General features: G+C 42.1%; 1 protein-coding gene across 1 annotated transcript in view; it reads right to left on the reverse strand.

Annotated features, from left to right (window-relative positions):
- CLTC (clathrin heavy chain) overlaps positions 1 to 20,976 on the reverse strand; it is a 112,105-nt gene that overhangs the window by 84,936 nt on the left and 6,193 nt on the right. The window lies entirely within an intron of this gene.

Raw genomic sequence — 20,976 nt, forward strand, 5'->3', positions numbered from 1 at the left:
TAATTTATATGCTGATTATTTGGCTCTTCAAATAACAAATATACATAACGACACACACAACACCACACACAACTTCGGGCTACTCTCTGTATTATGGACAACAGATGGAACTCCATGGTCTTTTGGAATGCCAGGTTTAAACATTAGGATATCTAGGCACCCTGCATGGAGCACAAATTTACTTTAAACCAGCATGACCATTCAAACGGAACCATCTGCTAGCTGTAAGACCAGTCCAAAGCAGGTGTGGCAATAGTTTCAAATCAGTCCGGTTTGACACATGTGAAACATTGTTTCTTACAGAATATTTGCATCCATCCACATTTCAACAATTCTAGAAGGAAAGATATTTCCTTTTTATTCCTTTTTCAGAAAGTCCATACATCGTCACAAAGTATACAGAGGATCCATGATATAGGTCTAGGTTTTAAGAATGGATCTCATGGAAAATGCTGACAAGTGCTCTTCCACTGCTTCCATAAAAGTTGTCAGCAGATCCATACACTGTACAGTATTCTGTAAGGAAGGACACAGAATTGCTGATAAAGCTGCATTCTTTAGTTGGAAATCTCAACAACAGGATGTCAACCATTGTTCTCAACGGATTTCCCAGAGTATATCTAAAATGTAACTAACCTGAAATGGTCTTTACAAATTAAGAATGTGCAAGCAGATTTTTCTGAAAAAGCAAGAGATTTGTGTTGCACTGATTTTCAAGCAGCTTGCGCTGGGTATAATATGAATTATGATAAACAAATTAGTCATGATCATAGGAACAAAAAATATGCAACTTTAAAAAATAAAAAAAAATGCAATCTTTTCGAAATCTTTAAAAAAGATGTTCTTTAACTATAAAAAGCACAATGCATGGTGTGTCTTTCTCTCTCATATATATATATATATATATATATATATATATATATATATATATATATATATATATATATATATACACACACATATATACACACAAAAGTATTCAACACCTTCCTTGGGATTTTTCATGTTTTGTTGCCTCACAGCCTGGAATTAACGTGGATTATTCGAGGATTTGCATCATTTAATTTACAGAATATGCCCACAACTTTGATTTTTTTTTTTTTTTTTTTTTTTTTTTTTAAGGACAAAATAACCGAAAAAGTCAATGTGCATAACTATTCCCCCCCCTACTTCAATCAGTCAATACTTTGTAGAGCCACCTTTTGTGGCTATCACAGCTCCAAGTCTCTTTGGATAAGTCTCTATGAGCTTGCCACATCTTACCACTGGGATTTCTGCCCATTCCTCCTTGAAAAACTGCTCCAGCACCTTCAAGTTGGATGGTTTGCGCTTGTGAACAGCAATCTTTAAGTCTGACACAGATTTTCTATTGGATTGAGGTCTGGGCTTTGACTAGGCCATTCCAACACATTTACATGTTTCCCCTTAAACCACTCAAGTGTTGCTTTAGCAGTGTGTTTGGGGTCATTGTCCTGCTGGAAGGTGAACCTCCATCCTAGCCTCAAATCACACACAGAGTGGTACAGGTTTTGCTCAAGAATAAATAAAATAAGAATATCCCTGTATTTAGCTTGATTTGATTGTAGCCGTATTAGTGCAATTGTGACAGAGAAAATTGAGTACTGTCCGTGATACTTTTTTTATTTGCACTAACATACAATTTTTCAGGACAAGCTTTCGGAGTATGTCCCCTTCTTCAAGGTCCCCTCTGTGACTAGTATCCCCCCCCTGCATTCTATAGCTCTCCCTCTGTCTTATCTCACCAACTCTGCTGCTATCTTTATTACCATTGATTTGTATGTGTTTGGTTTTCTCTCTCTTTTTTTTTTTTTTTCTTCTTCTTCAACATTCTGCTTAAAAATGTGTGAATCAGTACTGCTTGGACCTTGAAGAAGGGGACATACCCCGAAAGCTTGTCCTGAAAAAATTGTATGTTAGTGCAAATAAAAATAAATAAATAAAAAAAAGTATCACGGACAGTACTCAATTTTCCCTGTATTTAGCACAATGCATCTTTCCCTCAACACTGACCAGTTTCCCAGTCCCGACTGCTGAAAAACATCCCACAGCATGATGCTGCCACCACCATGTTTCACTTTGGGCATGGTGTACTTTGGGTGATGTGATGTTTTGTGTTTGTGCCAGACATAGCGTTTTCTTTGATGGCCAAAAAGTTCAATTTTAGTCTCATCAGACCAGAGCACCTTCCTCCATACATTTTGGGAGTCTCCCACATGCCTTTTCGTAAACTCAAAAATGTGTAATTTGTTTTTTGCTGAAAGTAATGGCTTTCTTCTGGCCACTCTGCCATAAAGCCCAACTCTATGGAGCGTACAGCTTATTGTCATCCTATGTACAGATACTCCAGTCTCTGCTGTGGAACTCTGCAGCTCCACCAGGGTTACCTTAGGTCTCTGTGCTGCCTTAAAAAAAATGCCCTCCTTGCCCGGTGAGTTTTGGTGTGCGGCCGTCTCTTGGCAGGTTTGCTGTTGTGCCATGTTCTTTCCATTCGGTTATGATAGATTTGATGGTGCTCCTAGGGATCAAAGATTTGGATTTTTTTTTTTTTTTTATAACCCAACCCTGACTTGTACTTAACAACATTGTCCCAACATTACTTGTTTGGAGAGTTCCTCGGTCTTCATGGCAGGGTTTGGTTTGTGGTGCCTCTTGCTTAGGTGTTGCAGCCTCTGGGGCCTTTCAATAAGGTGTGTATATGTAATAACAGATCATGTGACATTTAGATTACACACAGGTGGACATCATTTCACCAATTATGTGACTTCTGAAGGTAATTGGTTGCACCAGAGTTTTTTTATAGGCTTCATAACAAAGGGGGTGAATACATATGCACACGCTAACTATCAGTTTTATTTCTGAAAAATTGTTTCATGTATATATTTTCTCTAATTTTACTTCACCAACTTAAACTATTGTGCTCTGCTCCAGCACATATAATTCAGGATTTGAAAAAAAACATTGAACTAAAGGCTATCATGTAACAAAATGGGTAAAAAGCCAAGGGGGTCAATACTTTTGCAAGGCACTGTATAAACGATGGGGGTGGAGACGGGCAGCAACTGTCAGCATGGAAAGATCACAGGGGCAGGAGTCAGCCAGGAGCATCACTCTGAATGACCAGCTGAATGTTTGGCTCTAGCGCAGGCATACACTTGAGACCACACAGCTTTCCTGAACTGGTTTGCACAAGTCTTTCTAAGTGTAATTTTAGTTTTTATTAAAGGATAAGTTCACGTGTTGAAGCATCTGCAGCCTCTTCCTCGATTCCCCCCACTCTGTGACTGTGGGCAGGGGGATCCTCTCTCCACACCCACTTTCACAATGTGAAAACAGCGCTGCCATGCGGGGCTCCACCCACATGGCCGTCATTTAAACAGTTTCCTGTGAATGAATGCTTAAAAGTACCATCAGCCGTTGTATTCTCAATGAACTACACAGGCACTGGTAAGCACTCTGGTAGTCCATTGATCTTCCTGCTCTTTAGGCAACTGCCTGCCCTTGCGAGGCATGAACAGACAGTTGTGCTAAGAGACTGCAGGAGCCAGACATTGCTCTGCAGGCTACTTAGACAAAAAGAAAAAAAAAAAAATTATATATTATTTTTTTTTCCCCAGGTAAAAAAAAGTTCAAAGTGCATTATTAATATTTTTTTAGAACTTAAAGTGTTACCAAACCCATAAATGTGAAAATAATGCATCCACACCACCTATAAAAAGGTTTCTTTTTTTTTTCCATTAAAATAAAACTGCTATATATATACACACACACACACACACACACACACACACACACACCTTTTCTGACGAGAGATATACAGCAGTCACGTGACATATAGCAGTGTCTGGCCGAGTCCTGAATATTCTTGTAGGAGGAGACTTCACTCTCCTCTTTCGTGTCTTGCAAACACCAGAAGTGAATACGGATTGCTCTGCAGAAACACGCAGGACTGTCATTCATCCTGACACCCCACACATGTAAAAATCAGTGCAAAAAGACCATGCAATTTCCCTGCGGCCGCATTTTTTTTTTTTAAAGGTTTTTGCAGAAACACAGGCATGGCAGCCCATTCATTTGAATGTGCTGCCGTGCTCACGCAAACGCAGCCTGCACAGAACGAGGAGATGTGAACCTAGGGTTAAAGATATTACCCTATGTGCATATCTATCTTGCTTTCTCCTCTGACTTGCCAGTACATTTGCTGTGTCTAGAGAGCCTGTTGGATCGAGAGCTGCAGCTGGAGGATTAGTAGTGATTTAACCTTAGATGATCCATCTGTGTCTCAAGCGTTTTATGTGATTTTTTTTTTTTTTTTTTTTTACAAGAAGAGGTATAGTAAAAAAGGGTGAGAGAATTTTCAATACAAGGTGGAGGTGGTCACGTTTTTTGAGTGAAGTTACCTTCCCTTCCACATGTGGAGGATTATAAAAAGGACAGTGATCCATAAGTTAAGTTTGCTTATGACAACAATTGATGGACAAATAGTTACATTTTGTTTTGATTTTATGGAAATAGTTTGTTATATACACAGACACAGTAATATTTGGCCACTAATGTCACGGTTATGGAATGTAATAATTTGTTATAGTTTGCTTATTGAGTGTTCACTAGATATATTAAAGTGGCTCTAAAGCTAAAACTGTGTTTTTACCGTATGCATTCCGGAAAAAAAAAAAAAGTTTGCCACTTGCCGTGCCCCCCTCCCCTTGCCCCCTTAACACTTACCAGAGTCCTGTATCAATCCAGCGTGGTACACATCTATTTCTTCTCTCGGGGGATTGGGCAGCAGTGGGAGCCATTGCTGTCAAATTCTGTAAGTAGAGAGCACGAGGTAGGGCCAAGCCACACTGGCATGTCAATGGACAGACAGCGCGGCTCAAAAGCGAGCCCGCACATCTGCCCCCAATGCAAGCAGCCTGCTATGGGGCAGACAGAGTACCAGCGGGGGACACTAGAAGAGGAGGAGTCACTTTGTGCAATAGAAGTTTAAGTAAAAAAATTCTATCTTCTCACTACAAAAAGGAAAACTAACATCAATTTAACCCCACTATTAAAAAAAAAAAAAAAAAAAAAAAAAAAAAAAAGGAAAAAACACACACACACACACACACACACACACACACACACACACCTGTAAGCCCCATGTCCTGAATTGTTGCTATGACATCAAAAGTCTTTGAAAGCTCACTCCCAGCATTGCAGGAGTGAAAAACAAAAAAAAGTGGGTTGCTAGCTAAGAGATTTTTTTTAGCCAGACTTCTGAGGGAACCCAAATCGCCTACAGTTAAAACAATATAATGAGTGCATTTCACAAAGCTGAAGTTTAATATCTACTGGGGCCCCTTGACAGCACAAGCCACTTTCTGGAAAAGGTGAACTAAGCCTTTAAGCAAAAGCATAACCCCAAAAGAAAAAAAAAAAAAAAAACATTGCTTTAGCCTTTAAAAGTTTTAGCTTTAATTTGTTAGTCAAGTCTGGTAATCTTATACTTTCCCTGATTGAAAATGCTGCTGTTCAAAGTTGTGTCTGTTGCTGTGTGGAAACACCAAGACAGAAGTGTGTTACTGGCAGGGTCACCAGGTAAAAATAAAGGGGGAAAAAAGCCCAATACATTATGGATACAGATTCAGCCATGTTAAACTGTAAACCCAATGGAAATTTATTCAAACAGTACCTTTCTGGGATGTGAGCGGAGAAGGATGTGTAGGAGAGGAGCTCCAAAAATCCTTCCATAATCCGAAGCCATCCGTGCCCAAAAAACAACAAAGGCTTACTCAGAGTGATCCTACCCGTTCCTCTACTTCTGCCTGAGGGATTATTGAAGGTGATCCGGCAAGATAGACGCGGTCTTCATCAGGCCCGCGGCCGCCGCCATTAATCCGGCCTCCATCCAGTTGTGCAAAGCGGTCGCTGGCTTGGGAGAGAGGCAGGGGACCTTATCCGTCATCAAGCAATCCCCCCTGTGTGTCCGGCAGGGTCCGGGAGGTTGTGGGGCCGCTGTAATCATCCGGGGAGGCCGCGGCCTAGTCAAGCCTGCCGCTCACCGGACTTTCCTGAGCCACCGGCCCACGGAGGAGCGCCGCGGTCGGCAATCCGGAGCGTGGATGCTGCTGTCCCCTACCATCCTGAAGGTAACAGTGACTGTCAGGGGCTGCCTGTGAGGGTAGGCCACAGAATTCAGGGGACAAGCATCCTATACAACCTTCTGACACTAACCCGGCTCTCTGCATCTCCCACATTGATTATTCTGCTGTATGCTCCTTAGATGCCATCCAGGAGATCAGCAAAGAAGCAGCCGCCTCCTAGAGAAGCAGACCCCAGTGGTGTCACGTGTGTGTGTGTATGGGGGGGGGGTAGGGTCGGTCGGCCCTCGGGTGTAGGCAGAGCCGCAGCCACGTTGTCGGCGCTGCAGCTTCTGGGAGACATGGAACACAACGAGGGAGACTTGCCGCGGCCCTCGGGTGTGGGGCAATCAGAAGCTACCGACTCCACTGCAGCGATCCTGGCGGCCATTGAGGAGAGTAAGACTATGGTCATGGGAAGGATAGACACATTGGCCATGGAGTGTGGCCTTATCCAACAAGACAAGTGGACAAGTTTAGAGGCCGTGTCACTGCCTCGCGGAATGTCGCAGAACTGCAACGCACAGTAAAGACTCTGATGGCGCGGTCCGAAGACGCCGAAAATAGACTGCGACGTAACAATGTGCGCGTGGTGGGTCTTGCTTAAGGCGCGGAGGGCTCACAACCAATCAGCTTCGCTGAAAACTTCTTTAAAGAAATCCTTGACTTGCAACAAGTTTCCTCAGCATACAATGTGGAGCGTGCTCACAGGGTCCCATCAGGCCCGAGACCGCAGGGCGCCTTTCCCAGACCATTCCTGGTTAGGTTTCTCAATTACCGTGATAGGGATCTCATCCTTGCTGAAGCGCGGAAGAAACCTCAGCTCCGGTTCGAAAATACCACCCTGCATTTCTTTCCGGATTTTTCCCCGGAGCTGCAGAGGCGCAGGCGCATGTTTGTGGAGGTCCGGAAGAGACTACGAGAAAAGGGGCTCAAGTATAGCATGCTGTACCCCAGTAGGCTCTGAGTGGAGCACCAGGGCTCTGTGAAGTTCTTTGAGGCCCCCTCAGATGTCTCGGATTGGCTGGACACCCTGGATTGAAGTGAATCATCACCTTTACTTCATATTCTTTAAAGGGGGAGGAAGGGAAGAGAAAGGTATTTTTGTTTGGTTGTTTTTTTGTTTTTTCTTTTCCTGTTTTCTCCAATCCGGTGCAAAGAAGATTGTATGCACTCAGGCGGTTATATATGCTTTCAACATACTCTCATTCATTATTGCTATAAGGCCTTGTATGGGCGGACATGGGCTTTTTGATCCGTATCTCATGGGGCTCCATGAAGACACAAGAAAAGGACATCTACACTTGCTGAACAGTTCGGCACACGTACTTCCAGTTTTATTTTTTGTTCTCTCCCTTTTTTAGGAGTTTTTTTGGGACTAAGCCACATACCAGTGGTTGGGTTGTTTTGTTTTTATTTTTGCTGGTTTCTGGTATAATGGCAGTAGGGGATAGTAACATCACAGTTCACCACTCACAAGGGGGAATAGGTATAGTTAGGATATCCAAAAGTACTTGCAGATTGTACAAAGCACTGCACTTAGGCTCCTGTTATTTCATATTCTGTTTACAGGTTTATGGCTAAGTGTGCAAAAATTGTTTCATGGAACGTGAGAGGACTGAACAAATATAAACAAGAGCATCCATATTTCAGTTCCTTAAACAGTCTAAGCCGCATATCACCTTCCTGCAAGAGACCCATCTAGATAGTAGTAGGGTCCTGGCTATGCGCAGACCCTGGGTTCAAAAATCTTTTCATGCGACTTTTTCCACATTTACCAGAGGAGTCTCAATTCTTATCAGCAAGGCCCTGCCATGTACTATACATCAGGTGTTCTCGGATCCAGGGGGTAGATATGTGGCTGTTCTATTGGATGTTCATAATTATAAAATGTTACTAGTGAATGTATACCTGCCTCCTCCTGTAAACATTCAAATTTTATATGATTTATTTACCAGATTGGCTCCCTTTGCTCAACTCCCTCTTATTATGATGGGTGATTTCAACGCTATTTTAGATGCGTTGGACTCCTCAAATCCAGGGAGTGGGTTCTGGTGAGCTTCTGTCCTGGGCCGCAGTGACTGGGTTGACAGAGTTGTGGCGAGCTAGAAATCCATCGAGCAGAGCCTACTCATGTCTCACAGACCCACCGCTCGTCGGCCAGGATTGACATGGCGTTTGGAAACCAGGCCTTGTTACCCTTTGTGAAAGACATAGCTTACTTGGCAGGGGGTTTATCTGATCATTGCCCTCTGTCCCTTGACCTCAGTATGTCCGGTGGAAGGGGGGCAGGGGGTTGGCGGCTGTCCCCAGGATGGCTGCAAAATGAGCAGGTATCTGCCCGCTTACAGGAGTCTATAGCCTCTTACAGGTCATCTAATGAGAATACAGCGGACCCTCCGGTGGTTTGGGATGCATTTAAGGCAGTGATAAGGGGAGAATGTATTTCGGCGATAAAAGCTGAAAGGGTGGCTCACAACGCTGAGGTCGCCAGGTTACAGGACGAGAAGGAATGTGCGGAGAGACATGCTGGCAGTCCTTCTGAGTCCACATATTTGTCTCTGATGGAGGCTAGGCGTCTTCTCTCTCTACATTTCTCGGATCTGGCTCATAACGAGTTGAGACACAGGGCTAACTTAGTTTTTGCAGAAGGAGATAAAAATGGAAAATTACTGGCAAGGCTGGTGGCAGCTGATAATCAAATAACAAACATCCAGTAGAGGGCGGGATGGCACTATGATCAGGGACCCCTTGGGTATACTGGAGAAATTTAGAAACTTCTTTTCTGAACTCTATGCTCCTATACCGAGGTATGATCAGGCAGATTTGAATGCTCTTTTGGATACGCTGACCATCCCGAGTTTATCTGAAACTGATAAAGTGGAATTAGATAGTAAAATCACCACCAAAGAGATAATGGCAGCCATTTTTTACTTCCCACCCTGTAAGGCTCCGGGACCGGACGGCCTCCCCGCGGATTTTTATAAAAATCATGCTGACGAATTAGCCCCCAGACTGAACACACTCCTGGCCAAATGTTTAGAGCAGGGCAGTCTTCTGGCCTATATGGCGATATTACTGAAACCGGGTAAAGATCCCTTAGATTGTTCTTCATACAGGCCAATCTCCCTCTTAAACTCGGACCTGAAGATACTGACGAAGGTATTGTCCAACAGACTGGCCGGGGTGATCCCCTCCTTGGTCAATATTGACCAAACGGGTTTCATGCCCGGTAGATCCACTGACACTAATTTGAGAAGGTTGTTTACCCACCTCCAACTAAAGGGGTCTGAGGAGGGAACCAGAATTATTGTTTCGATCGACATAGAAAAGGCGTTCGACTCAATTGATTGGTCGTATATGCTCCGGGTGCTGGAGGTGATGGGGTTCGGCAGCATTTTCAGGAGGTGGATAACGTTGTTATATTGCAATCCCAGAGTAGCAATTAGATTGGGTCAGAACACTTCTCCCTTCTTCTCGGTGGGCAGGGGCACCAGGCAGGGGTGCCCTCTGTCCCCATTTTTATTTGCGCTTATGATGGAACCCTTAGCAGTAGCACTCAGAACGTCTAGTGAAGTCAAAGCAATTAGAGTGGGTTCCATTAAGGAATGTCTAGCTTTACATGTGGATGACATGCTCTTGTTTTTGGAGGACCCTGGACCATCACTGCAGGCGGTTCTAAAAATTTTCAATGATTTCACAGTTTTTTCGGGACTAAAGGTAAACTGGAGCAAATCCTCCATTTTGCCATTAGATGTTGGGGCCAGGAAAGAGGCTGTCCATAATCTGCCGCTGAAGTGGGTTTCTTCCATCAAATACTTAGGCGTTAAAATTACTGCAGACAGTGCTGAATATGTGGCTCTTAATCTACTGCCCCTATTGTCCTTTTTTAAGCAGAAGGCGCAGGCCTGGCAAAGGCTCCCTCTGTCACTGATAGGGAGGATAAGTTTATTGAAAATGAAAATTCTTCCAGTGATACTCCATTTTTTGAGACACGCTCTGGTATGGCCTCCCAAATCCTTTTTTAAAAAACTAGAGGGCATAACCAGTTCATTCATATGGGCCCCCAAACAACCACGCATAGGACTTAAGGTACTTCAGGAACCTTGGGGGCAGGGGGGTTTGGCCTTGCCTGACTGGAAGAAGTATTACCTAGCTGGTCAGATGGTATTTGTCCATAAATGGTTGACATCTGATGACGGAGATTCAGCAACTGTTGTGGAGGCGGCTCACTTGGGGTCATATGAGACCCTCCGGTTGGCCATTCACAGGGGTGTTGGGTCGGAGCTTCCTTTGACATTGGCCATGAAGGCCACTATTAAGGCTTGGGGGAGGTAGTGGTGTTGGCGTGCCCGAGCTACTTGGGTTTCTCCCCTCAGACTCCCCTGTGGGGGAACCCCAAGTTGTCTCAATTCTACTCCTTTCAGGATCCCATGGTGTGGGTGGTCAGGGGAATTAAGTTGCTAAAGGACATCACCAAAGAAGGAATACTTCTGACTTTTGAACAGCTAAAGACTAAGCATAACCTCCCTAACTCCTATTTCTTCAGATACATACAGCTTCGTCATGCATTTCAGGCCCAATTCAGAGATAGGGCGGTGGAGTCCATCCCATTGGCTTTAGAAGACATGCTCATGGTAGAAGACCTCCCTATAACTTTTTCGGTTACATATAAAAGAACTGTATAAGAAAAGTCCGGCGGCAATGGCTAAATGTAGAGAGCGCTGGGAGAGTGAAGTCCCCGATATGGATGGGGAGGACTGGGATGAAATATGGGTGCATCCCTTCAAATATTTAGTCTCTGCAAGAGACAGGCTCATACACTTTAAATTTTTACACAGAATTTATTTTACACTGGCCAGATTGGCTGTAATCTACCCATCAGTCCCTTCGGCTTTTTGGAGATGTGGATTTTCACCGGCAGATGCCAAACATATTTTCTGGGATTGCCCGCACATTAAGACGTTCTGGGAAGGAGTAATAACATGTATAGAAGAAATTTTAAGTATACCTATCCCATTGTCCATTAGAGTATGTTTGTTGGGCCTAGTGGAGGAGGTAGTTCCATCCAGAGCTCTTAGAACAATATTAAACATTCTATTTTTCTATGCAAGAAAAGCCATATTATTTAAATGGAAGAATTCCGCTCCCCCTGTAGTAGTAGGAAAAAAAAAAAAAAAAAAACACACACACACACAACACAGTACCTTTCTGATTGATACATGCACTGTAACTTGCAAGATTTAACTGCAATTTTTGCCTGAATTATAGTGCAGACCATGGCCACCCCAGAGATGCGAGAGCTGGTCAGTGTCTCCTAACATGTGAATTGGAATGCAAGCAAATTCGCATAAGTGTGAACCCTGTCTTAATCTCTGGCCAAACTCATAGGCATCCACAACTTTGAGAGCTCTACTGATATTGGCATGACACCACACACGTCGAGAGCAAAAAAAACAGACCCAAGATGTCTGAAGTTTAAATAAAACAGATTTCACCTGGGAGGGTCTAATCATTGGCACCTAATCTGGAACACCAGATCCTCATTTCATGGATTTGAAGTCTTGGTAAATATAGGGGTGTATATTTATACCAGGCTGTTCTGTGCACCAATACTTTGACTCTTCCAGGCAGTGCTGAAGCTTGTAGCCAAGCCAGTCCCCATATAGTCCAGTAGCCCATGACTATAATGTGCCTTACACCAGCAGGAATTTGTCCCTTCACTCCAAGGGCAGTGTCTCTGTAAAGTGACACCATTTCAAACGGAATATTGCAGCAGCAATAATGCTGTGTAGAGGAAAAAAAAAAAACAATTCCATGTGGAAATTGGGCTTATAAGCTATACTTGAATATATATTTTCCTGTAAAGCCATTGCCTATAAGCAGAGCTGTTATGACTGTAAAGACAAAGATGTCTGCACTTTGCTAAACACAGATGACTGCTTACAGGCAGTAAACACAGGAGATTACTCCAGTCCAGCAATGTTAGTACTCAGCCATACTTGCTATTTTTAAACTGGGATTTAAAAAGGACTAATACAGCGGTATCTACAGTACGCATTTGTGCTGCATTAAATGTCCAATATTTTATCCCAATAAAGTCTAAGAAAATGATTCATCTTGTAAAGAGTCGGAAATACAATTTGAAAACGCAGTACTGAAAAACTACATGGGGTCTACTGCAACTCTAAAATGACCACGTTCTAGAGAGCAAAATCAAATCAAAAGCCATTAGAACAAAAGTAAAGTGCCCAATGAAAGAATCAGTCCAGGCACGATGACTTTTTTTTTCTACCAAAAAAAAAAAAAAAAACCCACACATATGCTTTTTACTGCAGGCAAAAGTGTAGAAAACCCCTTTTAGTTCTATGGCACCTGTTTACATTTGTGTTGCAGCATCAGAACAAGAAATCTTCCTTGAAGAAAATTACAAAAAAAATTGGAATAAAAAATAAATAAAAACGCACATAAATTGTCACCACAACTAAGGCCTGGTTCACACCTATGCAGGTTGCATACTCCAGGTGCATTTTGCGTTTTTCAATACACGTTTTTGATCCATTGAAGTCTATGGAACCAAAAGCCAGAAAACTCCCTGGCTCTTTCCATAAAATGCACAGATGTGAATATGACCCATAGGAAACCATGTTAAATGGATTGTTGTGTGTTTCTGCAACCAAGCCAAAGCCAACATTTCAGGACCATGCAGGGTGTCTTTATCAAGAAAGCATGACCCTCATAAAAGGGACCTGCATGGCTCTGAAATACTGTCTGTGGCGACAGTTATGTGATTTTTTTAATAATTTACTTCAAACAAAATTGGTTTGATGGTAACAATACTTGCTCATATGGTGCTATTAATTCTATTATTTCTAGAATCCTTCCTTTAAGAGTTTAATCCGTGCGGCATACAGTTGAGACAAATATAGGTTCAAGAGGCTGGATTTTTTATCCCTATAAAAGGAGGAATAAGTGGATTGACAAATACATGCAGAGAAAAAAAAAAAAAAAGGAGGAAAAAAGCTTGACAAATTTGCTGTGGATCTCTAGGAGCATGCTAAAAAAGTTAGCAGCCAGTTTTTTTTTTTTAAACAAATCCCACAGGTAGTCCCTCTCTAGCTTATTGGAAAGGCCTAGTCAACAAGGCAGGTACTGCCGTTCTATAACACAATCACTCTGTGAAGTCCGTACAGTGAAGGAGCCCTATGGGCGGGGAAATTGTGAACAGAGCAGCCGGCAGATGCAAGAGATACCTTTGCGAGGTGGAATGCAGCGGTACTAAACTGTGGGATAACCTGTCTAAAGGGGACACCGCCATTGGAATATTACTATTACGCCTGTTACCCCTGCAGGGGTGAGGCGCTCTGGTGAGTGTAAGCACAAGTGGGTGATGGGGAGGAAGTGGGGGAGCACTGGAAGTCACTTCTGTTTCAATTTTGTGCATAGATCACCGTTCACAGACAGTTATCCAATAGTGTACAGTTGTACACACATACAGATTACATATTTTTTGGGACTTATCACTTTGATATTAGTATCTGTCACCATTATCTATTTTTTGTTTAGAAGCATGAAATGTATATTGGTTTTTAAACATGTTTATTCTGGTTTACAAGTCACATAATTTTTTAGCAATTAAGTACGTAACACTTTATCATTTTTGTTGTGCTATATGATCAGTGAGAGATAGAGATAGAGATATATATCTATCTCTATCTATCTATCTGAGATTTATTTTTCATGTACATGTATATTTTTATATATACCGTATATTTTTATATATACCGTATATTTTTCACCCTTTTTTTTTCTTTTTTATATATATTTATTTAAAGCACTATTCACTTTAAACTGAGAGTTGGTAATATTCAAGTAGTGCAGTGGAAGCACATATAATCAACTAGTGAACAGTGCCATTTTCCCTGAAGTAGATTTTTTACTGCCATTCTATAAGGCCACATACCTGAGTAGGGGTTGCCCCCAAAAATTCGAGAAGGTGTGGCACTGCTCAGCCAATGAGACTCTGAACTAAAAGGTTGAGGCATATAGTGATTTATCTGATATCTGTCTGGGGGTTGATATGATCTGTTAACCCCTTTACACAAGCTGGCCTATATAGGTATAAGGTCAATAATTCTATAGATACTGAAAGTATGACAGGGTTATGAATCCGAATGGTGATCCTGCACTTTATGGAACATTGCACTGCGGGGATAGGGGGGCTGGGAGGGTTTGAAGGGTTGTTATTGTTTGTGTATTGTCTTAAAAATTGAATAAAAAAACATTTTCAAAAAACAAAACAAAAAAAAAAAAAAAACAAATCTTACAGGTAGAGGTGCACTGCATGGAAATTTTGGTGCTAAATCTGAAAATGCAGGATGCACTTGGCCGAAAATGAAAGTTTTTCGATACCAATATTTCAGCCACCTCTCCTGCTGACATTTTTTTACATATAAAAAATAATTTTTTTACACTGTCATTTTACATTTTTGTTATCACTGTTATTGCTGTCACAAGGAATGTAAACACCCCTTGTGACAGTAATAGGCATGTGACAGGTAGGGGTGTTGAATTTAATCGCAGCATCGCGATTCGTCCGTCTGCGATTCGGCATCGATGCTGCGACCGCTAAAAACCGATTTTTAAATGACCTGATCTATCTGCCTGCCGTGCTATGCCCCGCCCCTCTGAACGGAGCTGAAAGCGCTGTACCCTGCCTCTCCACACTGAGCCGTGGGGGTTAACCGCGCCCCCCCTTTTGATGAGGTCATCCCTAGCCACGCAGGGAAACAGTGTTCGCTGGAGCCTGTGTGAGGTGTGACGCGGCTGGTCAGGTGACCGTAGCTCCTGGAACCCGGAAGTCGAGCCGCGAAAGGTTTCCTCCGCTCTCCCTGGCTAACTGCAGTGGTGCCGGTGCTGCCGCTTTCCCCGGGTAGCATCAAGGCTACATGGTTACCCCCCTTGTTCCATCCCCTGGCGTTCTGTGCTGTGCGACTGGCGGACACGGCAGTCCCCCCGCCCCTGATACTTAGATCCAGTGATACTGCTACTGAGCAGTGAGAACCCCCAGGTTCTGCCACTCGACTGGCATTGTGTTTCCCCCATTGGAGGCAGGTAGTCTCCTCTCTGGCTCCTGTGTGCTCCTGCAGCAATCATTAGTTACTGTATGCACAAGTAAGTTACTTTAAAATAAACTTGATGGTTAACCTAACAAGTGACAGTGCCATTTAATTAATTATGGTTTATGTATGTCTTATTGTCTTTGTGATTGATTCACATCACAACTTCATTAATAACTTTTTTTTTTTGTATGATTTATGGTTTCGCTCATCACTGACCCCACACATGCAGAGTTGCATGTGTGGGATCTGTGATGAGAGAAACCATAAATCATACAAAAAAAAAAAAAAAAAGGTATCAATGAAGTTGTGATGTGAATCAATCACTAAGACAATAAGACATACATAAACCATAATTAATGAAATGGCATACATTATCGTTTGGGGGGAGGTTATGGGGACATTGCCCGCAGTCTCTGACCCTCTGCTGTACCATGCCTGCAGTCTCTGACCCTCTGCTGTACCATGCCTGCAGTCTCTGACCCTCTGCTGTACCATGCCTGCAGTCTCTGACCCTCTGCTGTACCATGCCTGCAGTCCCTGACCCTCTGCTGTACCATGCCTGCAGTCCCTGACCCTCTGCTGTACCATGCCTGCAGTCTCTGACCCTCTGCTGTACCATGCCTGCAGTCTCTGACCCTCTGCTGTACCATGCCTGCAGTCTCTGACCCTCTGCTGTACCATGCCTGCAGTCTCTGACCCTCTGCTGTACCATGCCTGCAGTCTCTGACCCTCTGCTGTACCATGCCTGCAGTCTCTGACCCTCTCTTGTAGTATTTTGGGGGCAGTCTGGAACTCCTCTATAAGTTGTCTGCTGTAATTTACACTTTGCTACATGCAGGGTGTGTTTTTTTTTTTTTTTTTTTTTTTTTTTTTAAGAACAGATAAAAAAAAAAAAAAAAAATTGAGTTCTTCTGACTGCTTGAATTTTTTGGATGAAAACCGAGCACAGTAATCGTGATGCATCGCGGAATCGAATCGAGGACAGGATAATCGTAATCGAATCGCGAGGTCAGTGAAGATGCGCACCCCTAGTGACAGGTACTCTTTATGGAGCAATCTGGGGTCTATAAGACCCCAAACCCCTCCTCTGCACTTCAAAGTATTCAAAACGTCAAGTTTGGCGTTTTTGAATACTTTATTAATTAAAACTGGCGCATTTAAGATGCCAGTAATCCGGGAAGTGATGTCATGACATCACTTCTAGATTACTAGATCCGAGACCCGAACGAAGCGTCAGCTTTGTTCGAGTCTTCAGCCAGCTGGCGGACGTGCCGGCTGGTTGCTCAGGCCTCCCGGTGGAAGTGATGTCCTAATGTCACACCCGGGCCTCCAAGGGTCATAGAGATGACTGGGGACCATCTTGTCACCAGAAATCTCTATGGTAAACTTCCGGCAGCGATTGATTAGTTCTCCGGCGAGCCGGAGGCTCGTTACCTAAACTAGACTATGAAATGGAAGTCTGTAGACACCACTGCTTGAAAAACACATCTCAGCGAGATGTCCTTAAAAATGTAAAAACATGTTGAAAAAGAGTTTTGACAAGCTACAGTGTAAGATGACTGTAGGTAAAAAAAACAAACAAACCTTAGTCAAAAGAGTTATTTGCATGTAAGTAAAGCCTGTACAATGCATATAGCATTACAATGCTAAATTTCTACAGAAGTTTCCCTCTACAATTTTCAGTTCCCCTAAAGAATCTTCCTAGGAAAAAAACAGGTAATAATCCACTTCATTAGTTTTGCATGGTCTCACAAATATCTAAGGTACACATATTTACAAAACAGACATAAAGCTTGGTAATACACTTAGGGCTCATTTACACTTGCTTCGGCTTCAACACACATTAAGCGACCAGTGCTTCAACAGGCTTTTATGATGTGTTTTTGATGCTTCGGTGAGGCTCTTTTGAAGCTTTGTTAAATGTCGGGATGCCGTGTGTGAGTGTGTCTCATACCAGCAATTTCTCCAAAGCAAAGCTAAATCTGAATTAAAGCCTCTCAAAAGCTGCAGGTACTACAAGCGAGCTTTGCCATAGACTCCTTTGGAGGCTTTGAAGATGCTTTGTAGACCACTAAAGCGACATGGGGTATAATTTTTGAAGCAAGGTGTAAATAGGACTGTAAGCTAACCCTATTATTTAGTGACAGGAGCTTTGACTGGCGTTCAAAGAGCTTTAACAAAGCATGTCTAAAGCCTTGTTTTGAAGCAAGTGTAAACTAGCCCTAATACAAATGTGGATCTTAGTTTCTTGTTTAAAGAGTCTGTGAAATTATTTGTGTCCTGTTGCCCCTAAAGACTGTCTGCTGATTTCTGGGAACAGTACTGGAATCCACGCCATTTTACTAGAATGGCTATTCTTACTAATGAAACCTGGCAATCAATACCAGATGTCATCTGAAGAGGGTAGTTAATAATTCAATAAAAGCATCTGAACCAAAAGACAATGTATCCATTACCTAGCTGTACAGGAACAATGATTAATTTTGTTTTTTTCTTTTTAAGCTTACATGTTGGAGAAACACTTTTTTTTTTTTTTTTTTTGTTTTTGTGAGAGGATGATAAGTTTTTGGTGCAATCTTTAAGGCTCCATGCACACTGAAGCTCAAAAAAGCTTTTTCTGGATGCCAGATTGCTGGCAGAAAACTCTGGTTGAAAAACGTGCTTTTAACAGTGTTTTGTACTAGCGTTTGAGCATTTTTAATAAAAATACACAGAGGACACTCCAAAACTCCCACAATGCATTGAAAAAAGAGAATGCCGAACGCTAATTAACGCACGTGTATGAGCGTTTATCAGCGTTTGCCGTTTTTTGGAGGTGAAAAACGGCACTTTGAACGCGAATTTCTGGCGTTCAGAATAAAGCCCATAAACTCCACTGCTCATTAAAGCTAAAAAACGTCCATGTGTGCATGGACACATAGGATAACATAGACTGGAGTTTATGGGCTTAAAAAAAAAAAAAAAAAAAAACACCCAAACTCCAATAAACTGCAGTTTATCAGCTCCAGTGTGCATGGAGGCTTAATGCGGAGTTCCACCCACTTTTTACAACCCTTCAGCATCCCTCACTAAACTGTGCACTGTAAAAGAAATGGATATTTTTTTATTTTTTTTCTCAGCACTTACTGTATATCTGCTGTATTCATTTTTCACTTCCTCCTCCCTGGCCACGGCCCATCGCATCATTTCCTGTTTGCAATGCCTTCTGGGAAGGGGCGGCAACTTCCTCTGACACTGCCGTTGCTATGGAAACCTGACCTGAAACCTATTACACTGCTTGTGCTGCACTGAGCATGTGCAAGATCTGCAAGGATGAGATCCAGGAAGAAATACAGTCTGGCTTCAGATGCCCACACTTAAGATGGCCACGGCCTGCTGTAAGTTTATAAAATAAACTACTGCTATAAACTAACAAACAGACCTTAGTTTACAGACTAACTTTACTAGAATACATTAAGCTTGTGTATTATAGGGGTATTTTTAATTAAAAAGGTATAATTTCGGCCGGAGCACCACTTTAAGCAGTATTAAAACCAAAACTGTAATCTATTGCCACTTAACAATCATTAGATGTGGTGGCTGCATTAGTTTTCATTTAGGCCGGGTTCACACCTATGCGATTTAGATGCACGTTTCTCCACATCCAATTCGCATAGCAGGAGAATGTGACCAGCCCCCTATGGACACAGGATAGCTTTTTTTTTGGCACAAATCAACCAGCTTTAACAAAATGCACCCCATGGAATATTTAGAAGACCAAAAGGAAGCAAATAAGTGAAGTTCATTATTAAGGTTTACATACGCTTTAAAAGGTTTACAACAATGAGGCTGATTTACCAAAAATGGAGTGCAAAATCTGGTGCAGCTGTGCATGATAGCCAGTTTCTAACTTCAGCTTGTTCAATAAAGCTTTGACAAAAAAAAATCCTGGAAGCTGATGTGTAATGACAGAATTACATGGCCGAATGTAAAAAAAAAAAAAAAAAAAAAAATACGTTTTTATTGGTTCAGTAACAATTATGTAGGCTAGTATCCTCAGAGGAGTGCAAAGAATGGCAAAACAGGCATTTCTGCTATTGCAAATACCAAAATACCATATCCTCATCAGCCCATTCATGAGCTGAACTTTATTAATTGGGACCAAATATCACAAGATCTTTTACTACCAGCGGTTATTTTCAAACAATTATTATGGCACACAGCCAGAAGACTAATCAGAATGAATGCTTCCAGGCAACCATTGTGATTAGTTAGACCTATACTCTATACAGCAACACTGAGAACACTGCTCAGAGAAGAGTCCCTTCTCTGAGCAACAGCATTTAGTGTTAAACTCTTTTTTGCTATAATGCATTTGTAACATTGACATCTCGTTTGGATACCATGCATACCAGAGCTCATGTAGTTTTTAATTTGTGTGTTTTTTTTTTTCATATATCTGTACGCAATAAACTTTTTTTTTATATATTCTATTCAGTCCAATTTTTTTTTTTAGCTGCTTATAGCCCCCCTTGGGAGCAATTTTTTTCATTTTTTTTTCAAATTAATCTCTTCTGTCTGTCTATTCTCAGAGTGGATTACAGATTTTGCTCCCCAATATAGTTAATTATTTATATTTACCACTGCATAGAGATATTTAAGAAATATATTACACACACACTTTTTTTTAAGGTTATTATCCAATTAAAACAATAAATCTGCCAACTAATCAATTATGAAAATAATCTTTAGTTGCAGCCCTAGTAAAGATCAGCAGTGCAGGAGTGGTGCCAGTAAAGATCAGCAGTGCATTAGTGGTGCCAGTAAAGATCAGCAGTGCATTAGTGGTGCCAGTAAAGATCAGCAGTGCATTAGTGGTGCCAGTAAAGATCAGCAGTGCATTAGTGGTGCCAGTAAAGATAAGCAGTGCAGGAGTGGTGCCAGGCTGAAAACAGTCTAAAGCTGGCCATAGATGGTTTGAATCTCATCCGGTTCACCAGAAACCGGCTGTGATTCGAACCATGTATGGGCAGGCTGATTGTACCAAAGTTGATTGATCAAAACCTCGGCACAACCAGCCTGCTGGATTTTACATGCGATCACTGTCTATGGCCAGCTTTAATCGTAATCTAACCACAGTTAACTTTAATATATTTAAGAAACTTCAGTAGCAGCAACCTTTCCTACGACAGAACTTTCTGTAAACAGTGATGGTATTTCTTAGGCCTCGATAACATGGGATATACTAAACTGTCACCTGTGGAGGGCTGTGTTTACCCACACAAGGATGCACAGGAAGTCCCATTCATGTCAGATGGGACACAGCAGGTGCACAGACACAGACACTGATTTTCATTTAATATCTGTGCAGGTGCACAGCCCCAAATGCAGACAGTGGGTCTATGCAGCCACTATGTTCCAATTGACAATGGGACTGCCTACACAGGGTTGCATGGAAAACCGTGCATCCATGTGTGGGTAAACACAGCCCATCAAGTGCATACGCTTTATTACTCCCCATGTGAACTAGGCCTTAATCACAACTGCAAAATTCACATACAATAGTGTTAAATGTTACTGAAAGGGTGCGATTTCTAATACAGAAAATGTGAATTATGTGAACTATGCAAGTCTTAGGGGCATATTTATAAAGCAGTGCCCTTCAATCATTGGTGGTTAATCTATCACAGTCATCTTAAAAAAAAAAAAATAATATATATACACCCACACACATT

The sequence above is a fragment of the Aquarana catesbeiana genome, linkage group LG02 (genome assembly GCF_042186555.1).
Source record: "Aquarana catesbeiana isolate 2022-GZ linkage group LG02, ASM4218655v1, whole genome shotgun sequence".
NCBI classification, from domain to species: domain Eukaryota; kingdom Metazoa; phylum Chordata; class Amphibia; order Anura; family Ranidae; genus Aquarana; species Aquarana catesbeiana.